Raw genomic sequence first — 12719 nt, 5'->3', positions numbered from 1 at the left:
GGGTCCTGATCACCCTTACCCCAGTTCATGAGGCAGTGGTTCCATGCCAGGAGAGGAAGACAAGAGGAATTTAGGTTATTTCCCCCACCTCTCATCCACTGACTGTTCAACTCTTAGAGGGAGGGTGTCATTCAGAGAGAAGTTTTCTATTGTCCCCTTCTCTGGCTTTAGTGTCCTGGCTCAGAGATTTTTGCCTGGGTGGAGAAGCAGGTAGTAAAACAGATAGCTCCTCATATCTTTCCAAAGGAAATAACTTTATTTGCATCAGAGTGCGGAGAAGTACAAACCTAAGAAAACCCCCAAAAACAATGGAGGTTGTGATGAAAGGCAAAAGTGTAGGCCAGCAGTTTTCAGGAGAGAACAGGGAATAAGACAGCTGGGAGGAACTCTCCTAGGACTGGAACAAATGCCAAATAATGGCTTCACAAACTATTCCTTCCAAAGAGCCATATTTGATTGGGTTAGTTTTTTGTAGAGCAATTTATGCCCCAGGGCATTGTTGAAAACAATTGAGCAATCATATGCAATTTATGGAGTTTAACAACATGGTATAGTCAGGGAAAAAGATGAAGAGAGCCCTTACCAAAATCACTGTCATCCGAAAGTAATTGGGTAAGCCCAGAGCTGCATCTCCCTGCAACATCTGAGGGTTTAACATTGTGAGAGAAAATAGACTTCACCAAAAGAATTCAGCCAGCCGAAACTGGTTTGGCTCAGTGGATAGAGTGTCGGCCTGCGGACTGAAGGGTCCCGGATTCAATTCCGGTCAAGGGCATGTACCTTGGTTGCGGGCACATCCCCAGTGGGAGGTGTGCAGGAGGCAGCTGGTTGATGTTTCTCTCTCATCGATGTTTCTAGCTCTCTATCCCTCTCCCTTCCTCTCTGTAAAATATCAATAAAAATATATATATATAAAAGAATTCAGCCAGTGGACTATTTTGCTTCTGAAGAAACTCAGCCTTGGTTTTCTTGTAGCCTTCAATTTTATCTTCAACCACCAAAGGAAGTTCAGGAACTTCCTCAATAAGATGACTTTAAAAAATGTTTTTATTGACTTTTTTTTTAAGAGAGAGAGGAAGGGAGAGGGATAGAGAGATAGAAACATCGATGAGAGAGAAACATCATCGATTAGCTGCTTCCTCCATGCCTCCTACTAGGGGTCGAGCCTGCAATCTGGGCATGTGCTCTGACTGTAAATTGAACCAGTGACCTCTTAGTGCCTGGGTGGATGCTCAACCACTGAACCACACAGGCTGGGCTACAGGATGACCTTTTGACATGACCAGTGCTGGTAAGGCTGAGGCAGCCAGGGCAGAACAGATGGCATATCACTTCTGTGTTGTGTTCACTCTGTGGTGCCAATGGTTGGTTTTGGTTGGTGCAAACAAGCAGCCTCTCAGCAAATAAGAACTAACAGAAGCAAAACGAGAAACCATCTTTGTATCCAGCACAGGTGACCTTGCATCATCTATAACGAGGACATTGGTATCATCGAAGCCTTCAGAAACATCCCTGGAATTACTCTTCTTAATGTAAGCAAACTGAACATTTTGCAACTTGCTCCTGGTGGGCTTTGGGGTAGTTTCTGCATTTGGACTGAAAGCGCTTTCCGTAAGTTAGATGAAGGGTATGGCACTTAGCGTAAAGCTGCCTCCCTCAATAGTACAACCTCCCCATGCACAAGATGCTTAATATCGACCTTAGCAGAACCTTGAAAAGCCCAGTGATCCAAAGAGCCCTCTGAGTCCCACGCAAGAAGATTCATTGCAGAGTCCTGAAGAAGAATCATGTTGAAGCTAAGCCCGTATGCAGAGAATATGCACTAGAACACCATTCTTCAACAGGCCAAGAACTACAAGCTCTGGGTGAATAAAGCAGCAGCAGATTACAAGCCAAGTCAGATGAGAACGGTGTTCGAGAGGTAAGAAGCTTGTGGTAAGAAGAAAGGAAAGAAGGCTAATGGCATTAAGAATCAGAAGAAGCCTTCGGTGGGGAAAAAAGGCTGCAGCTACCAAGAAACCGGCAGCTGAGAAGTCCACAGAAAAGAAACCCACTACAGAAAAAAAGGAGCCTGCAGCATAAACTTACATTTTTTTATTCCATAAAGATCAAATCACTTTGGACAACTAATTTTGAATGAAAACTGATCAAAGGTGAGGGGAAAAAAATAATCAACCAATGAGCCCTGGCTGGGTGGCTCAGTGGGTTGGAGTGTCCTCCCATGCACCAAAAGGTTGCAGGTTTGATGCCCGGTTGGGGCATGTACAGGAGGCAGCTGATCAATGTTTCTCCCTCACATCAATGTTTCTCTCTCTCTCTCTCTCTCTCTCTCTCTCTCTCTCCTCTCTCTCTCTCTCTCTCTCTCTCTCTCTCTCTCTCTCCTTTCCTCTCAAAAAATCAATGGAAACATATCCTTGGGTGAGGATTAAAATTAAAAAATGAATCAATCAATGAATATATGAGTAGTACAACAAATAGATGTTTCTATCTCTCTTCCACTCTCTAAAATCAATAACAATTTTAAAAATATATATCCTTCACATCCAGGGAGCTCAACAAAATCCAAGTAGGGTAAATGTAAAGAGGTCCACAAACAGATACATTATATAAAATTGCTGAAAGTTAAAGAAAAACATCTTGAAAGCATTGAGAGAAAATGACTCACTACTTACAAGGGAATTCTAATAAGATTAGCAAACTTCTTAATAGAAACTATGGAGGACATAGAGCAGTGGGATAATATATCCAAAATGGTCAAATAAAAATACTATCAACCATTTCTGAGAAATTAGAAAATACTTTCAGGTGAATGAAAATGAAGAAATATCAGTATTCGTGGGATGCAGCTATAGCCCTGCTTAGATGGAAATTTATAACTGTAAATATCTATATTAAGAAAGAAGAAAGGCCTCAAATCAATAAATATAAGACACTAGTAAAAGAGCACATTAAACCAAGAGCAAACAGAAGGAAGAAAATATCAATGGTTAGAGCATAAATTAATGACATAGTAACACATAGTGAAAATCAATTAAACCAAAAGCCGGTTCTTTGAAAAGATCAACAAAACTGACAAATCTACAGCTAGACTAAACAAGAAAAAAAGAGAGAAGATGCAAACTCCTAGAATTAGAAATGAAAGAGAATACATTACTACTAACCTTACAGAAATAATTAAGGATTGTGAGAGAATACTGTGGCTATTTGTATGCTACCAAAATATACAACCTAGGAGGAGGATCCAAGATGGCGGCGTAGGTAAACACCTAAACTGCTGCCTCGCACAACAATTTCAAAACTACAACTAAAAGACAAAACGTCTATCACCCAGAACCACGGGAAAGCTGGCTGAGTGGAAGTTCTACAACTAGAAGGAAAGAGCAAACAGCATTGAGGGGTGCACAAGCGCGGAAAAGCTGAGGTACGGAGGTGCGCGAATCGGGAGCACTGCTGTTTTCAACCCGAAGGGAGATAAGCTCCCGATTACTCCGAACTCCAGTTTCTGGGGAGACGTGGGGGACCCAAACTCCTACGGGGAGAAGCTGGACTGTCTGCCGTGGGGTGGGAAAGTGAGGGAGGCTTGCTTGCAGGGCTGCGCGCAGGAATAATTGTTTACTGTGCTGGCGGACACGGGATGCAGAGGCAGAGCCGACTTCTGGCAGCCATCGCTGTTTGCCACGCCCTATCCTAGTGATGCCCTGAGACCCCGCCCCGCACAACCTACATACCCACCCAAGCTGCAAGCAGCGGCTTTAGCATATGAATGGTCTGCCCTATTGCAGCTTAACCTAGCAAACCTGCAGCCCGGATCAGACAGCTCCAAAACCTCCAAACCCCAAGCAAAGAGGAGAAAACTGCAGTTCTCGCTGTAGCGCCTGCTGGGTGGCCTCAGACAGTAGCTGACCTGCACCCCATTGGAGATCCAGAAGCCAGTGTACCTAGTGGTCAGTGTGAGACACCAGATTTCAACTCCTCACATCCATAAGTGACACATTCAAGAGGCAGACTCTGTGAGCACCAAAGCCCCACTGAAACAAGTCCTGCACCATAAGCGTGTCTCCAGCACAGCAGTTCTTCCATTATAGACACAGCGGGTCCTCACAGCCAATTAGCCTGGAGGTCAATTCCTCCCAGTGTACCAACAGCAATCAAGGCTTAACTACACCAAGACTTTGCACTCAGCCCACAAAGGGGTGTACCAAAGGCGTCCACCTCAAGTGATTGGGGAGGCTGAGCTACTGGCCCCTATAGGTCACCTACCACACAAAGCCACTCCATCAGCACAAGGAAGCAGCAAAATGTAAAGACCAAGAAACATGTCACGAATGAGAGAAATGGAAGAAAGCAAACTACTGGACGACATAGAGTTCAGAACCACATTTATAAGGTTACTCAAGAATCTTCTAAAAACCGCTGAGGAACTTAGTGAGACCTTTTAGGATCTTAATGAGAATACCAAAAAAATGGAAAAGGACCAGTCAGAAATTAAGCATACACTGTCTGAAATAAAGAATATACAGAAACTCGCCGAAACCGGTTTGGCTCAGTGGATAGAGCGTCGGCCTGCGGACTGAAGGGTCCCGGGTTCGATTCCGGTCAAGGGCATGTACCTTGGTTGCGGGCACATCTCCAGTAGGAGGCATGCAGGAGGCAGCTGATCGATGTTTCTCTCTCATCGATGTTTCTAGCTCTCTATCCCTCTCCCTTCCTCTCTGTGAAATATCAATAAAAATATATTTAAAAAAAAAAAAAAAAAGAATATACAGAAACTCAACTGTAGATCAACGTACCCCAAGAATCAAACCAAAGATCTGAAATATGAGGAAACAAAAAACACCCAATCAGAAAAACAAAAAGAAAAAATCCAAAAATATGAAGATAGTGTAAGGAGCCTCTGGGACAACTTTAAGCGTACCAACATCTGAATTCTTGGGGTGCCAGAAGAAGAGAGAGAGCAAACTATTGAAAACCTATTAGAAGAAATAATGACAGAAAACTTTCCCTACCTGGTGAAAGAAATAGACTTACAAGTTCAGGAAGCACACAGAACCCCATACAAGAGGAATCCAAAGGGGACCACACCAAGACACATCATAATTAAAATTCCAAGGGCAAAGACAAAGAGAGAATCTTGAAAGCAGCAAGAGAAAAACGGTTAGTTACCTACAAGGGAGCACCCATACGACTGTCAGCTGATTTCTCGGCAGAAACTATGCAGGCCAGAAGGGAGTGGCAAGAAATATTCAAAGTGATGAACAGCAAGAACCTACAACCAAGATTGCTCTACCCAGCAAAGCTATCATTCAGAGTTGAAGGTCAGATAAAGAGCTTCACAGACAAGAAAAAGCTAAAGGAGTTCATCACCACCAAACCAGGATTACATGAAATGCTGAAGGGTGTTCTTTAAGAAGAGGAAGAAGAAGAAAAAGGTAAAGATAAAAATTATGAACAACAAAGTGACATCAAATACATACCTACCAACAAGTGAATCTAAAAATCAAGTGAATAAAAAATCTGAAGAACAGAATGGACTGGTGAATATAATAGAATCAGGGACATAGAAAGGGAGTGGACTGACAATTCTCAGGGGGGAGGAGGTGTGAGGGGTGCGGGAAGAGATTGGACAAAAAGCTTACACCTATGGATGAAGACAGTGGCGGGGGGTAAGGGCATTGGGTGGGGTGGGGAATCAGGTGGAGGGAAGCTATGGGGGAAAAAAAAGAGGAACACCTGTAATAATCTGAACAATAAAGATTTATTTCAAAAAAACAAAAACAAAATATACAACCTAGATGAAATGGATAAATTTCTAGAAAAATAAAACTACCAAAACTGACTCAAGAGGAAATAAATATTCTGAATAGACCTATAATAAGTGAAGATACTGAATTATTAATTTAAAAAACTATCCACAATGAAAAGAGTAGAAGTAGATGGCTTCACTGGTATATTCCATCAAGCATTAAAGAAGAATTAGTACCAATTTTTCACAAACTCTTATCATAAAGAGAAGAGGGACATTTCCCAACTCACTTTCTGAGTCCAGTATTATCCTGATACCAAAACTAGAGAAAGCCCTCGCAAGAGAGACAAAAAACTGTCCAGCCATGGTGGTTCAGTGATTGAGCATTGATCCAAGAACCAGGAGGGTGAGGTTTGGTTCCTGGCTGGCACATATGCCCAGGTTCTGGGCTCAACCCTCAGTAGGAGGCATAAAGCAGGTGGCCACTTGATGATTCTCTCTCATCACTCTCTCTCTCTCTCTCTCTCTCTCTCTCTCTCTCTTCCTCTTTCTCTAAAATCAATAAAAACATTTTACAAAAGAGAGAAAACTACAGACCAATATATTTTATGAATATGTATGTATTGGCGGGTAAAGGGAGTCCTAATATGTGGTGAGAGGGGAAGATTTAACTTTGGGTGGTGGGCACACAGTGCAATATATAGATCTTATAACATAGAAATCAACACCTGAAACCTCTATGTTCATGTTAACCAATGTCACCCCAATAAATTAAAAATATACATATGTAGATGTTCCCAACAACATATTAGCAAAGAGAATCCAGCAACATTTAAACATAATTATACAGAATGGTCAAGTGGGCTTTTTCCCAAGAATGTGAGGTTGGTTTAACATCCAAAATCAATTAACGTAACACAGTATAATAATAGAATAAAAATAAAAGTGAAATTAAGACTTTCCCAGATAAACAAAAATTGAGAGGATGTGTTACTAGCAGACCTGCATTATAAGAAATGCAAAAGGGAATCTTTCAGGCTAAAATGAAATGACTACACAGTAACTCAATTACAAATCTATATATATAAAACCCTAAGCGACCGGTTGACTGCTCAACCAGTTGACTGTTTGACCAGTCACTATGACGCACACTGACCACCAGGGGGCAGACACTCAAGGCAGGAGCTGCCCCCTGGTGGTCAGTGCACTCCCACAGCAGGAGCACTGCTCAACTGACTGTTGGGCACCAGACGCCGGGCTCAGGGCTGGTAAGCGCAGCTGCGGTGGTGGAGAGCCTCTCCCGCCTCTTCTTAAGCGCTACTGAGCAGCAGCGGAGGCAGGCACAGTGGGGCCAGGATGAGCAGGTGCGGTGCTGCCTGACGCTTCAAGCACTACTACATCCCTTGGGGAATGTCAGACTGCTGGTTTTGGACCGATCCCCATAGGGATCGGTCTGAAACCGGCAGTCCAACATCCCTCCAGGGGTCCCAGATTATGAGAGGGTGCAGGCCAGGCTGAGGAACCCACCGGTGCACAAATCCGTGCACTGGGCCTCTAGTGAAAAAATAAAAAGCACAAATAGATGTAACTACTTAGATTAATTCAAAAGACAACATAAATGTACTTTTGTTTGTAGCTCTTTTTTTCCCTTCTATCTGATTTAAAGGACAACTGCATAACCCTGGCGGGTGTGAGTTAGTTGGTTGAGCATCATCCAATGAATAGGGATGTGGGTAATGCAGGGGAGGAGGGGCAAAAGAGAGGCACAGATCAATATTCCTCTTATACATCAATGTTTCTCCCTCTCTCTCAAGTCAGTAAAAAAAAGACAATTGCATAAAGCATTAGCATTAATTAAATATATTCTGTGGATAAAATACAAAGGCATAATGTTCCCATTTGTTTTGGTTTGTGTTGTCTAATGTCATTCATAACTTTAAGGATGATATTGTAGAATTTAAATGTTAGTCACAGAAAAAATACATTTCCTTATTTCGTTTCTCCCACAAGGCAATAATATTTGCCCATTTGCACACCTAGGTTAACAAACTTGGTGTATTTCCCAAGGGCAGAAACAGAATCTCCCCAGGAACTGGATTTCTCACCCAGGATTGTGACAATGGTGAAAACTGTGTGACTCATACTTGCCCTTGAAATTTTAAACACATCACTGTTGAAGTGCTAATAACCAGTGTGGAAACTGGTAACAGATATGAAGGTATTTTTGCACTTTAATGAAAAGGTCTCCTGAAGCCCTAACTGGTTTGGCTCAGTGGATAGAGCGTCAGTCTGCAAACTGGAGGGTCCCAGGTTTGATTCCGGTCAAGGGCATGTACCTTGGTTTTGGGCACATCCCCAGTAGGGGGTGTGCAGGAGGCAGCTGATGGATGTTTCTCTCTCATAGATGTTTCTAATTCTCTATCTCTCTCCCTTCCTTTCTGTAAAAAATCAATAAAATATATTTTTTTAAAAAAGAAAGAAAAGGTTTCCTGAAGACCTGGATGGAATGCATTAAATTTCCAGAAACAGGAAACTTTTCTGATGAAATTGAAGGTGGCCTGATTGATGGTTTGAAGCAGGTAATGTTATCTGGATTCCTCAAATCACTGTTTGCAACTTCTTATTTAAGAAATTGGTGCTATGGATCTTGGATGTGTGAATACAAAAGACATTTTAGTCCCTCTCCTTCTTATGAAGGAAGACCCTAACAAATAGCAACCTTCCAGGGGAGGTCAAGCTGCCAGACTCCTGAGGCAGATCTTGTAACAGAAATCAACTGCCTTCCAGGCACTGCCCGACCTCAGGCAGGCATGTTCCTGGCTGAGAGAGCTGACAGCCAGGAGGTACCAGGCACCATCACCATGGCAACCCATCACCAGCCACAAGTTAGGTACAAGGCTTGCAGTGTGGCTTCTTTGGAGAAGAAATTAATATAATTAACAACCTGGAACTGTAATCTGAAATCTCAATCCTCGAAACAATCTCCCAGATTTTAAAGAAATTAGGGAGGGGGTACTTCTAATCCCATCTCTGCCAGGGTTTAGCAGAGTGGGTGAGGAGGGTTGGCCTGTTTTCTCACCTGTAAATGATAACAATAATACGTGGTGGAGACGTTTAACAAACCCTTAACAAACATCGGTTTCTTTCCCAGCTTCCCATCCGCACGACCTACCACGCCCTTTCCCCTTCGCTCAGTGCGCAGGCTCACATCCCACCCTGGCCTCGCCCCAGCTCAGGGTTCACTGCCGGGACCCGCCCAAGTCGAACCAGAAGCAGAATCCTCCAACAGGTCCAAGCTGACGTCGCTGCTCGGGCCCGGCCGCCAGAGGGCGAGAGAGTCGCACGTGTGGGCTCGCACCTCCCCTTTTACGTCAGCAGGCCAGTCCCGGAAATGACGGGGTGCCGTACAAGATGGCTGTTCCCTTTGTGGTGGTAAGGGTCGCGGAGACGCTTTTCCGTTTATGGGAAACGCGGTGATCTGAGCTCAGTTATTGGAGCGCAGGCTTCTCGTAAAAGATGGCTGCCGCGGAGTTAACCGGTGTCTTTCTTGACCGAGTCGGTGGCAAGAAGTACAAGATGGCGGACGGGGAAATGGCAGCGCGAGTGCTGCTGGCGGCGCCTGCCTCTTGGCCGGACCGCCCCCAGGGGGTGAGGCTGGGCTTTCACGCTGGGCTGTAGTGTACCAGCGGGAAGGTGGTGTCCGCCGCTGGGCGCTTTCCGCCCAGGCCGTTCCCGGCGCTGTTTGGGGTGAATGATAACCCCATTGTACCTAGTGAAGGGGTTTTTCCTCCCAACGATTTAGAGAGATGGTAAAATGGGGATTTAGTGCCCTCAAACTGACTCATGTACACAAAAACACTTTTTCCTATCTTTATATACGAAACCAGAGAATAAGGTAAAATCAGTGAGAGTCCACCTTTTTAGAGGAATGACTTGCCATGGCTAGAAAGAGCAAAGCAGCACTTTTTTAAAAAAAATATATTTTATTGATTTATTACAGAGAGGAAGGGAGAGGGATAGAGAGTTAGAAACATCGATGAGAGAGAAACATCCATCAGCTGCCTCCTGCACACCTCCCACTGGGGATGTGCCCGCAACCCAGGTACATGCCCTTGACCGGAATCGAACCCGGGACCCTTCAGTCCGCAGGCTGATGCTCTATCCACTGAGCCAAACCGGTCAGGGCAAAAGCAGCACTTTTTATACTAGTGTGTAACCAACTCCAAGATGTATTAAGTGAAAGAAAGCAAAGCGCAGGAAAATGGTATCCATATGCCATTGTTCGCGTTGTTTTTGTTAAAGACTCATATAAGTAAAAATATATATGAGCTTGTGTAGGCATAGAATATCTCCAGAAAGAATAAACTGGTGACAGCGATTGCCCAATCTAACGAAAGAAATAGAAGTAAAAAGATGGGGAACAAGCCGAACCCTTGTGCTCAGTGGTTGAGCGTTGACCTAGGTCACGGTTCAGTTCCTGATAGGGCACATGCCCAGGTTGCAGGCTCTCTCCCTCTCCCTTCCTCTCTCCCTAAAGAAAAGAAAGATTTCTGTCCTCCATTGAATGGCGTTGGTATCCTTGTTGAAAATCAATTGACCATAAATTCTCAATTATATTCCCTTAATCTGTATGTCTAACCTTTTTAAAAATATAATTTTGTATTGATTTCAGAGAGGAAGGGAGAGGGAGAGGGATAGAAACAAAAATGATGAGAAAAATCCCTAGCTGGTTTGGCTCAGTGGATAGAGCATGGGCCTGAGGACTAAAGGGTCCCGGGTTCCTTTCTGGCCAAGGGCACATGCTGGGGTTGCAGGCTTGATCCCCCCCAGTAGGGAGCGTGCAGGAGGCAGCCAGTCAATGATTCTCTGTCATCATTGATGTTTTTATCTATTGCTCTCCCTTCCTCTCTGAAATCAATAAAAATATTTAAATAAATAAAATTATGATAAAGAATCACCTGTCTGCTGCCTCCTGCACGCCCCACACTGGGGATCAAGCCCGGCAACCCCACCAGGAATCCAGCCATAACTTCTTAGTTCATAGGTTCATGCTCAATCACTGAGCCACACCAGCTGGGCAATAAAAATATATTTTAAAAACAAAAAAAGATGGGGAACAGGGATGGAAGGAAAAATACGTTTTGCAAATATTAGTTACATGAAAAAAGATGCAAAGTTCTCTTATAAGTTTATATCAAAGCAAGAACAGCACATTGTTGAATGAATAAATGCATGTATGCATGCCTTTCTGCTACAAGCATACATATTCCCAGTGGCTTCTTCTGTTGCTGGTATATCTTCCTATGTTTTTAGGGTTAGTATAATAGAAAACAATGGTGGCATTGAGTGAGAATTCAAACCAAGCTCTGTCTTTAAATCATCTAGAAATGTGTTTCCAATGCTTAAAAAATACAGTAACAGTTTCAGAATTGGTGTTATCTTGGGAATTACATATTTGAATAGGAAATGAGTATCAATCCTCCATCCCAAACAACTGACCATTACTGATTCTTTACTTGTGTGCCATGCCCTGACAAGTAGACACTCTTACACATACCACTCTGGGTTATTGGATGCAGTGCATATGGTAATGTAATTAGAGTTCAGCCAAGTTCCTAATCTGTACTAAGTGCTCAATAAATATTAGCAATTATTATTTTGGGTCAACCCTGAGTTGCTTGATACAGTACATTTTTGCCTCTGAGACTTTGGTGGGGGTAGCTTTAAAAAATACACTAGTTGTGGGAGAAGTCAATCGGGGAAAAGGAGACTCATGTAATACTTCAAACAATAAAGAATTTAAATTTTAAAAAAATACACTAGTTGCTGTGAAATGTTATTATTCTTTTTATCGTCTTAGAGGCCATATGGTAAACTGGAAGACATTGAGCTTTTTAAAATATTTTTTAAATTTATTGGGGTGACATTGATTAATAAAATTATATAGGTTTCAGATGTACAGTTCTATAATACATCATATGTATATCGTGTGTTCACCACCCCAAGTCTAATCTTCCTTCACCATTTATCTCCCCTTTACCCTCTTCTACCTTTCCCCACTGTTCACCATACTGTTGTCTGTGTCGATGAGTTGTTTTTTGCTTAATCCTTTCACCTTTTTCACCCAGCTCCTCAAGTCCCCTCCCCTCTGACACTTCTGACAGCTGCCAGTCTGTTCTCTGTATCTAAATCTGTTTCTATTTTGCTTCTTAGTTTATTTTGTTCTTTAGATGCCACATATCAGTGAAATCATATGGTACTTGACTTTCTCTGACTAGCTTATTTCACTTAGCATAATAGTTTCCAGGTCCATCCATGCCAGCCTTGGGCAAACTACGGCCCGCGGGCCGGATCCAGCTGTTCTATCCGGTTCTCTTGCTCTCCCCTCCGCTCCTTTACTTTGAATTTATATTAGTTCACACAAACACTCCATCCATGCTTTTGTTCTGGCCCTCCGGTCCAGTTTAAGAACCCATTGTGGCCCTCGAGTCAAAAAGTTTGCCCACCTTGCCCTAACCGGTTTGGCTCAGTGGATAGAGCGTCGGCCTGCGGACTGAAGGGTCCCAGGTTCGATTCCGGTCAAGGGCATGTACCTGGATTGCGGGCACATCCCCAGTAGGAGGTGTGCAGGAGGCAGCTGATCGATGTCTCTCTCTCATCGATGTTTCTAACTTTCTATCCCTCTCTCTTCTTCTCTGTAAAAAATCAATAAAAAATATATTTAAAAAAAATAAAAAAAGTTTGCCCACCCCTGATCCATGCAGTTGCAAAGGGTAAGATTTCCTTTTTTATGACTGAGTAGTATTCTATTGTGTAAGTGTACCACAGCTTTTTTTTTTTTATCCACACATCTATTGTTGGACACTTGGGCTGTTTCCAAATCTTGGCTATTGTAAATAACGCTGCAGTGAACATAGAAGGTGGTTTGGTTTCAGTTTTTTGCATGTATCTGCCCAATTTTCCCAACACCACTTAT

The 12719-nt window shown here is 43.1% G+C and overlaps 1 protein-coding gene across 1 annotated transcript in view; it reads left to right on the top strand.

Moving 5' to 3' along the window:
• Positions 1-9124: 9124 nt before the first annotated feature.
• Positions 9125-12719, top strand: part of RAB7A (RAB7A, member RAS oncogene family) — a 73996-nt gene continuing 70401 nt past the window's right edge. The window contains exon 1 of the mRNA XM_080685563.1: positions 9125-9175. The gene's annotated coding sequence lies outside the window, so the exon portion shown is untranslated. The remainder of the gene's footprint in view (positions 9176-12719) is intronic.

The sequence above is a fragment of the Plecotus auritus genome (assembly GCF_963455305.1).
Source record: "Plecotus auritus genome assembly, chromosome: 8".
Classification (NCBI taxonomy): Eukaryota; Metazoa; Chordata; class Mammalia; order Chiroptera; family Vespertilionidae; genus Plecotus; species Plecotus auritus.
Note: the sequence above shows the minus strand (reverse complement) of the source record. Positions and strands in the feature narration are given on the sequence as shown.